Source organism: Amblyomma mixtum, chromosome 4 (genome assembly GCF_055824585.1).
Source record: "Amblyomma mixtum isolate Tamu chromosome 4, ASM5582458v1, whole genome shotgun sequence".
Lineage (NCBI taxonomy): Eukaryota > Metazoa > Arthropoda > Arachnida > Ixodida > Ixodidae > Amblyomma > Amblyomma mixtum.
Window position 1 is genome coordinate 70,443,520 of NC_143015.1, and position 10,285 is coordinate 70,453,804.

At 51.4% G+C, this 10,285-nt stretch overlaps 1 pseudogene; it reads right to left on the reverse strand.

Annotated features, from left to right (window-relative positions):
- Positions 1-2,499: 2,499 nt before the first annotated feature.
- On the reverse strand, positions 2,500-3,818 carry LOC149346875 (uncharacterized; annotated as a pseudogene).
- Positions 3,819-10,285: the final 6,467 nt, after the last annotated feature.

The following is a 10,285-nucleotide window of genomic DNA, read 5'->3' on the forward strand; positions in this document are numbered from 1 at the left end:
CTGCTTTAATTCTGCAAAAGTGGTAGCCTTCGAGGTTTTTGTATAGCATTCAAAATAGTTTCCCAGCCGGATTGCGAATTGGCCCCATGTCTCATCTGCTGCTTTTGCCGAGCCCTCAAACATCCTTCTAAGTTCTGCTGCTGACAACCTCAATCCATCTAGAATACTTTGCTTCATTCTTTTATAGTCCTTTCTTTCTTCGGCTGTCAACGTAGAAAGCAATCCGCGTGCTCTTTCACTCAACTGTGGCAAGACAAGCCCGGCCCGCCCCTCAGACGGGACGTCATATGAATCAAGAGTCGCCTCCACATCCTCAAACCACCCGGGCACTAGGAATTCCCGACTCGGCATCGGTGCTAGTACTCCTTTCTATAAGGATGCATATTTTAGGCGCCTATCCTCCTCTGACCTATCCACAGCTAGCGCTCCGCTGTTACCTTCTTCGTGGGACTCAGCCCGCTCTTGGGCTCGCAACTTCTGGCTCTCCAGAATTAAGCGTTGCTTTTCTTTTTCTGCTTCAGCAATTTTAAATCGAAGCTCCAGCATTTTCATCTGCTGCTCCGACGCTGTTTCCGCCATGGCGCTACTCAGATCCCCCACCGCGTCACTGGTCACCGCCAACACCTGCAAGCTTTCCACCCCGTCCGACTCCGCATCTGTGGTGTTAACCTCCCTGTCTCGCAAGTTATATGGCATTGTCATCAACTCCGCCCGACAGGAAACCAAGAGGCACTCGCCTGACTTCTGAAGAGTCGCTCCGTGGTGCTCTCTTCTTCCACAGGTCTGGAGGGACTCGCTTTGGCAGGCCGCTGGCTCCTCAGCGACGTTCTCGGGTCCGCCGTCCACGCCACCAGTCTCGTCCGCCGTCCACCGCTGCTGCTCTCATTTGCCCATCGCTGGAGATCCTGTCGACTGCGCCAGATAGGTTAGTGCAATGTGGTTCGTACCTCGGGATGGTCTCCGAAGTTGTTCTTCTCTCCAGCAACGTGCGGAATAAGATGCAGCCGGTTACTGGCAGACAAGATAGACGATTTTATTTACATAGCAGGTTATCAGGAGTCTCTCCTTTAGAAGCACACTGAAGCCACATTTTATACATTTTCAATTCCCCAGGTACCTAGCTGGGGAATCTTGGTTGTTCGAACATCGCCAATCACATTTCTTGACGAAACCCGCCCACAAAAGGGCGGAACATCACCCTCTCGCCGATCCTCCCACCGTGACAAAAAGGCGGGACATTCACACTCTCGCCGGTCCTCCCACGCACAGATGGTCGATTTGTGTATTTTGTTCACCCATCGTTCCGTGGAATTAGGAGTACTTTGGCGGCAACTAAGGTGATATACACATTCTCGCTGTCAAGTCGGAGCCGTTCCGCACCATGATGGACTCCCTTTCGTTGTCGGTCCGCTGTCGGTTTTGAGCGAAGTTGAGAATCCAAACAGACGCGTTTCCGCCGACAGCCGGTTTAGGGGCCTCCGTCCCCTGGTTGCGCCGCCACGCTTCCCCCCCGCAGCAGCCGCCGACAAAGGCTGCCGCAAAGGTTAGCCAGCAGTGTATCTCGGCCGTGAAGGAGGGGGCGACGGCCGTTTCTCGACCTCGAAGGAGAGGGTAAGGGGCCACCGGCGGGCGCACGTGTGCGCGACCAAAACACTTCCCAGAACGGGACACCGCAAGCAAACACGTACACAAACACACACACTCAGCGTGCTGAAACCGGCCGTTACTCACGTAACCCAGTCCCGCTGGCGCCAACTGTCGTCGCTGCAGACGGCGCGTCGAGCCCAACAGCGCCCCTGCGCGAAACGCCGGGTTCAGAAAGACAACACCCACGACGCAACACCGCGAGTCCGTCAACGAAAAGAAAGCGTCACAATTAAAACGAGAACGAAAAGGAATAACATCTGCAGGAGTGCGGAAATTGCACTCCTGCAAAAACAAAACATCGATACGAAAAGACCGCGCAAGGTGTAGCACCTCCCGTTGCTTGTCGGGAGAGCGAAAACCCTGCACGTTAAAGGAAGCGAAACGAAACATAGCCATCATAATAATAATAAAAAGAAAAACAATTCAACGAAGCTAAACAACGACACAAGTGAACAAACCAAAACGGCGACGGACTCACGGCACAGTTCTGCAGGCAAAGTCTGTTGGTGGGATGAAACACCGGTGCTGAGGGGGTCGCGAGGCGCTGGGGAGGCGTCCCGGGTCCCTGCTGGCCTCCCGGCTGGCGGCCCCGCGGCGACGGGGCGACGATGCCAATCGGTGCACACGGTTGCGCGGTGGGAAGGTCCTACCAGCGCCTCCTCTATAATTTCCGACCGATGCGCGCGGCTGCGGCACAAACACACACGCACCAACACACACCACCGCACAAACACCGTCCATCGTCGCCTGACGCGCCGACGGAGCCAGCGCACCGATAAGATAGTGGCGCCAGCTGAACGCCGAAACGAAACAACGGCGCTCGAGCCACCGCCGAGCAGGGGAGAGGGAAGGGGGCCGTCACGGCCCGAAGCCCTGTGAGGGGGCGCCATCGCGAAGACTACATGTCTTCGGTGAAGTCCATGGCGGCGTTCTCGTCGTCCGCCGTCCGCACCTTCTTCTTAGGTGCTAGGTCGAGCGGGGACGGGCCGCTGCCCTCCGACGAGGAGTGTTGGCGCTTCGGGTCGTCCAGCTCAAGGGCTTTCCTACGCCAGCCCGGACCACCTTCGCGGCGCACGGGGGGCGCGGTTCGGGAGCCACAGGGATATGCCCCCTCTGCGAGCGCGGCTCGCTCGCGCTGTCGCTGGAGTCGCTGCTCTTCACGGGCGTGTGCAGCGCAGCGCCGGAGGATGACGTCGCGGGCGACTCTGTGCCCGGCTCGGCGTCCTGCAGGTGCGCCGCCGTCGGCGCGTCAAAGAGGGCGGCCTCCAGGCTCGGGGGCTCCGACAGGGGGGACGCGAGCAGCGACGCGTCGGAGTCGGTCGAGCCGGACTGCTCGGCATCGAAGACGCCCTCGGGCTGGTCCTCCTCGTTCTGGTCGGCCGAGGAGTCGGTGGTCGCGTTCTCTGCCCCGTCGTCAGTGGAGGCCGCTGCGGCCTCGTCCCGCGGGGTAGCGGGCTCGTCGCTGTTCTCGGGTGCGACGTTCGCCGCCTTGCTCGGACCGGCGGCCGCGGCTGCGGCGTACGAGCGGGGCTGCACGCAGTCGGAGGTCGCGTGCTGGCCCCCGCAGCGCTTGCACACCGCCTGGCAGGTCGCCGTCTCGTGGCCGTAGACTCCGCAGCGTCCGCACCGCGTAGCCGTGCAGGCGGCACCTAGGTGGCCCTCGCCGCCGCACCTCGAGCAAACTCGCGTCATGCCGCAGTACTCGAGCATGGCTCGGTGGCCCGCGACGGTCAGGAAGTTGGGCGGCGCACGCTGCATCTCCAGCTTGACGGTCCGGCAGCCGTTGCGGATGGTGCCCCGGCTCTTGAAAACGGGCTCCAACACTGCCCGCACCTTGCCGTACGCGCTCAGGGCCTGAGCGAGGGCGTCTTCCGAGACGGTGGCTGGCAGCCGAAACACCGGAACATAAACCACTGGCGCCGCCATCTGCGCCAGCGGTACAGATTTCCCAGCGACGAGGAGGCTCCCCGCCGCTACCATTTTAGACGCCTGAGCCATGGAGCTCACGGCACAAAGGAACTTGGTTCCTCCGAGGTGCTGCAGGTACTGCAGCCCCCCGACACCGACGACCGCCTCGATGGAATCAAGTCGTTTGCCGGAACAGGCTCCGGCACTTGGAAATAGAAGCATTGCGCCTTCGTGGGGCGCACTTCGAGGGGCGGGAGAGCCATGTTGCGGAGCCCTGGACACCACGCAGCAGGCCTGGCGCCGGGGCAGGAGCAGCAGGTCCTCCGAGGTCGCTGGAGGGTGGGCGGGATGCGGGGGGGCCGCCCGCCGGGACCGAAAACTACGCAGAAAGCTGTCGCGAGCGGAGCAGCAGCGCGACACGTCCGCTCAGCCAAATGGCCGAGACGTATCACCTCATCCCCGGAATCTAGAGGAGAGAGAGAGAGAAAACTTTATTTACAGAGGAATTCGGGGCACGCCCCAGGGTCCCCGCACGACCCCACTGCACTGAAGTGTTTATGTTCCGAAGGTCCATAACACTGGCAGCACGGCCGGTGGCGATGGTCTGCACGGCCGGGTCCTCCGAGCGCAGCAGGGTCTCCCAGTCCTCCCAGGTCTTGAGGTTCTCTAGGTCCCGCGGGGGAGGGTCCGCCGGGCAGAGGGAAAGGATGTGGAGGGAAGAATTCAAATTCGAATTCGAATTTTATTTTGCCACCATGGTACAGATGATGGCGGGGACCCGTAGTAAAAGCTGCCGTTTGACAGCTTGACAAGGCCACGGGCCCCCACTTTGACAGCAATGCAGTGGTTTTTTTTTTTCACACACACGAAAAAAAAAAGAAAATGCAGGAAATACAGATAACAAAGGAAAAAATACATATAGCAGAGCTGTTATCAGGTTACAGTAGTCAGCATAAAATCAACAGCATTGTCCTGGCTGGAAAGAAAACTTACAATGATGGTGAAAGAAAGAAGAATTAGGTAAACAAATCACAGAAAAAAAGGTTAGGTGTAGTGTAAAAAATACTCGAACAGTTTGTGGCGTGTTGTGTTTTGGAGATCAATATCGTTTTGTGCGAGTTTGTTAAGAAGTCGTGGTAGTTTATTTTCTAATGTTTGATTACCATAGAAAGTTCTGTATGTTTTTACGTTCCATTGTGCTATATTTCTTGTGTTGTACATTGCATCTCGTTTTTCTAAACCAGCTAATTTGGATAGAAAAGATATATTCTTCAACACCTCGTTTTTCACACACTTGCTCAGACGATAGTCATAAAGCTTAGTAATTGGAAGTAAGTTATACTTTAAGAAAAGTGCGGCCGTATGGTAGGTATGCGAAACATTTTCAACAATTCTTAGAAATTTTTTCTGTAACAAGTGTAGTTTCTGAAGATTGCCTGCTGTTGTTGCACCCCAGGTTAAATGGCAATAGCTGAAATGAGATTGTATCAATGAATTATATAGCATTAGCATTACATTTCGCGGCAGTATCTCACGGTTCTTGTAAAGAAGACCAATAATACGTGAACATTTATTTATTACAAAGCTAACATGATCATCCCATGACATTCTTTCATTAAATATTATACCTAATGTTTTAAATGAAGACACAACTTCTAAGGGTACGGACTGAAGGAATATATTCTCAGTGAGACAGACCTTCTTGTTTCTACCTCTGAAAACAACGACTTTAGTCTTTGCTGTGTTAATCAGCAACGCATTTCTGCTACTCCAGTTTTCTATTTGCTTCAGTGCATTGTTTGCAGTATCTGTGAGTTCAGCTGCATTATCTCCGGCAAGAAAAATACTGGTGTCATCAGCATAGATGATAAATTTAACGAATGGAGTTGCATGTACAATGTCATTGATGTAGAGATTAAACAGAAATGGACCCAAAATGCTACCTTGTGGAACGCCACAGCCTACAGATTGCATATCTGAGAGGAGACCATTTATTGCTACTGCCTGTTTGCGATCCATGAGGTATGACTGCACAAGCGATAGTGCATGGCCGCGGAAGCCACAACGCTCAAGTTTACGAAGAAGTATTGTATGGTTCAATAAGTCGAATGCCTTCGAAAAATCAAGAAAAATACCAATGACTATCCTATTATGTTCGAGTTCGTTCAATATATATTCTCGTTGATCTAATAGTGCAAGTTCAGTAGAGCGGTGCTTACGGAAGCCATACTGAGCCGCTGTTATAATTTTGTGTTTTTCTTCAAACTGCAAAAAGTTTCTAAGTATTACTTTTTCTAGTAGCTTAGAAAACACGGGTAAGATGGATATTGGCCTGTAATTTCCGAGCTGGTTTTTATCACCCTTTTTAAAGATAACTGTTACACGTGCAATCTGCATTTTACGAGGAAATACAGCGGTACTGACACAAAGGTTTAAGATATGCGTGATGTATGGTAAAATAAGGTCAAAAATATACCGTATAGGCTTTATCTGGAGGCCATCAATATCAATGGATGTGCTATTGTTTAGTTCGTGGAAGGCTGCCGTTACATCTGCTTCTTCAACCGGTTTGAGAAACACAGTGTCGCTTATATGAACAATATCACTGAGATTGTTATGCGGTACTTGATTTCTAGAAGCACAAACAAAGTGCGTATTAAACGTATCTGCTAATTCTTTTCCAGTTATACTTACACCATCAATATTTAGCATATTTAATTCACCTGATTTGCTATTTCTCCCCAAAATTGCGTTTAGCCGCTTCCACATAATGTCGACACGACCACAAGTTGACGTGAATTGATTTCTGTAATAGGCGTTTCTGGCTTTCTTGAGCTCAGTATTCAAGCGGTTTCGATATTTTTTAAACGCTGTCAGATCACATTCAGCTCTCGATTTAATAAACTTATGGTATAGGATGTTCTTTGTGTTTATCTTTGCCACCAACTCCGGTGTGACCCATGGTTTGCGACTGTGACGCCTTTGTTTTTTTGTTAATATTGGGAAACAGGCCTCGTAAATCGGCTTCAGAATGCTTAAGAATGCCTCGTAAGCATTATTGGCGTCATTTTCTAAAAGGACAGGCCTCCAGTTGTTCTTTTCTACTGAGTTTCTAAATGTAGACAGTGTTTTTTCAGATATAAGTTGGAAAGAATATGTTGAACTACGTTTCTTTTTAGACACGTTTTTAACACACATAAATATTGGCAAGTGATCGCTGATGTCAGAAATTATTACTCCAGATGTGATCATACTAGGGTCATGGTTAGTGATAAACAAATCTATCAGCGATGAAGACGTGACCGTAACACGCGTTGGCATTTTGATTGCATTCAGAAGTCCATGTGTTCTAAGCAATAAATCTAAACTCATTTGGGATGCATCAACCGATAACATGTTAATGTTTAGGTCACCACCAAGGACAATGTTTAAGTGCTGACTGGTTGCAAATGAAATCAGGCTTTCAAGAAAATTCAAGAAAATAGCTACGCAACCCTTTGGTGGACGATAGCACACTGCAAAAATAGTGTTGTTCAAACACATTGTTAAGATTTCATATTCTTTCACAGAAACTGTGAACCGCTCTAACATTTCAGGCCGCCACTTCTTTTTAAATGATATGGATACGCCACCACCAATACCAGCGTAACGATTCAGAAAAAATGTCTCATAACCAGGAATTCGAAAGACATCATAATCACTTGTAGACCAAGTTTCGCTGATCATGATAGCGTCAATGGGAACATTTAGTTGTTGAAAGAAAGTGTCGAAATATGCTTCTTTACGTCTGACAGATCGAGCATTGATATGAAGACATTTGAATGACGTCTGGAAAACCGGGCCAAGGTAATCTTTGAAGTTCTCTGGGAGTAGATAATTCTTTTCTGTTACAGTCTGCATTTTTGGCAGGAAACAAAATAAAAATTCAAAATCAATTCTCCCTTCTTATTGCAGCTTGCCAAGGTCGCAAGAGTGCTGCACTAGCATTGCTGACGCGCCATCAGTCTTTCTTATCAGAATCTTACCGTTGCTGTGCCAGACATACTTGTACTGATTTGTTTTCGCCCATTCTTTCACTTCCCTCAGCAGTTCTCGATTTCGCCTGGTCAGGTTTTCCAACATGTGAACATTGGCATCCGCAGTTGTCAACTCCCGCCTGCTAGCCCACCATTTGTCCCTCATACTCTGTCTCGTGAAACGGCAGATGATGCCAGGCACTTTGTCGCGCTTTGCCGGCAATCGATGAATTGCCGTGATGTCGTGTTCTGATAGCTGGGGCAATTCACTTTCACTGGCGAGAGCGTTAAGTTTTGACAAAAGATTTTCGCCTTCCGTTTGTGGTACACCATGAATTTCTAAGTTCAGTTTCCGGTTGCGCCATTCGAGGTCATCAAGTTGGACACTGAGCGATTCAAGCTGCTCTTTGTTCATTTCCGTTTTTGCGAGCCTAGTCTGGATTGCTTTAATATCTCGCTCATTTTGTTCTGTGCGCGTCATCAGGTCTGTCATCTGTTCGGACATAAACTGCACCGATTGCTCAATTCCATCGACAGTCTCTTTCAGTGGCAACAAAACATCAAGTTTTCGGTTAATATCCTTAAGTACGACCAACATATCTTCTACGGTCAACGGTGCTTTTTCTTTCTCATCCTGGTTAACATGTGACGTTTGTACCCTACATTTCGGGCATTTCCATTTCTGGTAGGTTGATTTCTTAGATTTTATTGTTGCCTCCGACACTCCTGCGCAGCTTCCTACATGGTACGAAAGCTTACATGCCATGCAAGATATACTCTCTTTGGGATCCAAGATTTCTTGTTCACACTCAACACACTCCATACTGACAGAAACAAGGTTCGCTCCTTTGGCAGCAGCAGTGGCTGCAACACAATAACACTCCCCCAAAAAAAGCCACTAACCTGTAACAGTATGCAGGAGCATTTAGGCAAACGCTCTTCCGAACACTGCTGCTGCCAAAGTGCCGTCTTGGATGCGATGCCGCAGCTTTATAGCAGATGCGTCGATGCAAGCGCCACGCCAGGTGATGCCAGCCGGTGACGTCCTTCCTTGATAACTCTTAGTTGATAACCGGGGTCGAAATGCAGCCTCAGAAAACGTGCGCTTCTCGGCGTACAGTGGTGTCGTCCTAGGATCCAGGGTTATCTGTAACAGTATGCAGGAGCATTTAGGCAAACGCTCTTCCGAACACTGCTGCTGCCAAAGTGCCGTCTTGGATGCGATGCCGCAGCTTTATAGCAGATGCGTCGATGCAAGCGCCACGCCAGGTGATGCCAGCCGGTGACGTCCTTCCTTGATAACTCTTAGTTGATAACCGGGGTCGAAATGCAGCCTCAGAAAACGTGCGCTTCTCGGCGTACAGTGGTGTCGTCCTAGGATCCAGGGTTATCTGTAACAGTATGCAGGAGCATTTAGGCAAACGCTCTTCCGAACACTGCTGCTGCCAAAGAAGCGAAGGGTTCTGGGCATAGGGCGCAAGCAGGAGTGGGGAAGGAGGGATGATAGTGGGTTAGGGTAAGGGGCGAGGGGAGAGTATGTGTTTGTAATCTGCGCCAGAGTGTTGCGTGTCAGTTATCTAGGGAGGGGTGGGGCGGGGGGTAGAGCTGGCGAGAGGCTCTGTATGCCTGGGTCAGCTCCCTGAATGAGTGCATGCGATCCTTCGTGAATCCCCGATCCGAGGCCACCTGAACCCGGTTTAAAGAACCTCGGGCTAAAAGGTTGGCGGCCTCGTTTCCGGGATTCCCGGAGTGCGCGGGCACCCATATCAGCTCCACTTGGCGGGGCGGGGGGGCATCGGGCGAGTCCAGTATGCCAACAGCAGGGACATGGACTCGGCCTCGAGCAAAATTTTGAATCGCAGTTTTAGAATCGCTTAAAATGTACCGGGCTTCCGTGCGGGTTATAGCAAGGGCAATGGCGGCTTCCTCTGCAGCCTCTGGGGACGTGTCTGGAGGGAGAGGTAGTGTGAGGAGGGCGGATAAAGTGGAGTCCACCACAGCTGCTGTCGCTTCATCACCCGTGCAGGCAGCGTCCACCCACACGGCGTCCGGCTGGGGGCCGTACGCTCGATGGAGCGCCTTCGCACGGGCTTTGCGGCGCTGCTCATTGTGGGACGGGTGCATATTCCTCGGGAGCGGCCTGATGAGGAGCTCTCGCTGAAGGGATCGTGGGATGGCGAGGAGGGTTGGGTCGTTGGCCGGTATTTTGATTCCGAGGGTGTCCAGGATATACCGACCTGTGGAGGTTTGTGTGAGCCTGATGTATTGGGCCTGTCGGTGGGCCTCTACCAGTTCCCCGATCGTAGTGTGGAGGCCCAGGCCTAGTAATCTGTCTGTGGGTGTGTTGAGGGGAAGGTGAAGTGCTACCTTGAATGCCTTGCGAATCAAAGCACCCAAAGCGTTTATGTCATGTTTGGATAGGTGTAAATATGGGGTAGTGTACAGCACACGGCTGAGGACAAAGGCATGAATGAGGCGACATAGGTCGCGCTCCTTCATGCCTCTATGACGTCCAGAAACCCTGCGGATGAGGTGCCTACAACCTGCTTGAGTTTCTTGAGGGTGGTGGTGTTTTTGCCATCGTTCTGGATGTGCAGGCCCAATACACGGAGGGTTCCAACCTCAGGTACCGGGTCACCATTCAGTTCAATGGCAATGGGGGAGCGGGGCAGCGGTGGTTTTTAGGCCGGATGAGGAAGAGTTCGGACTTCTCT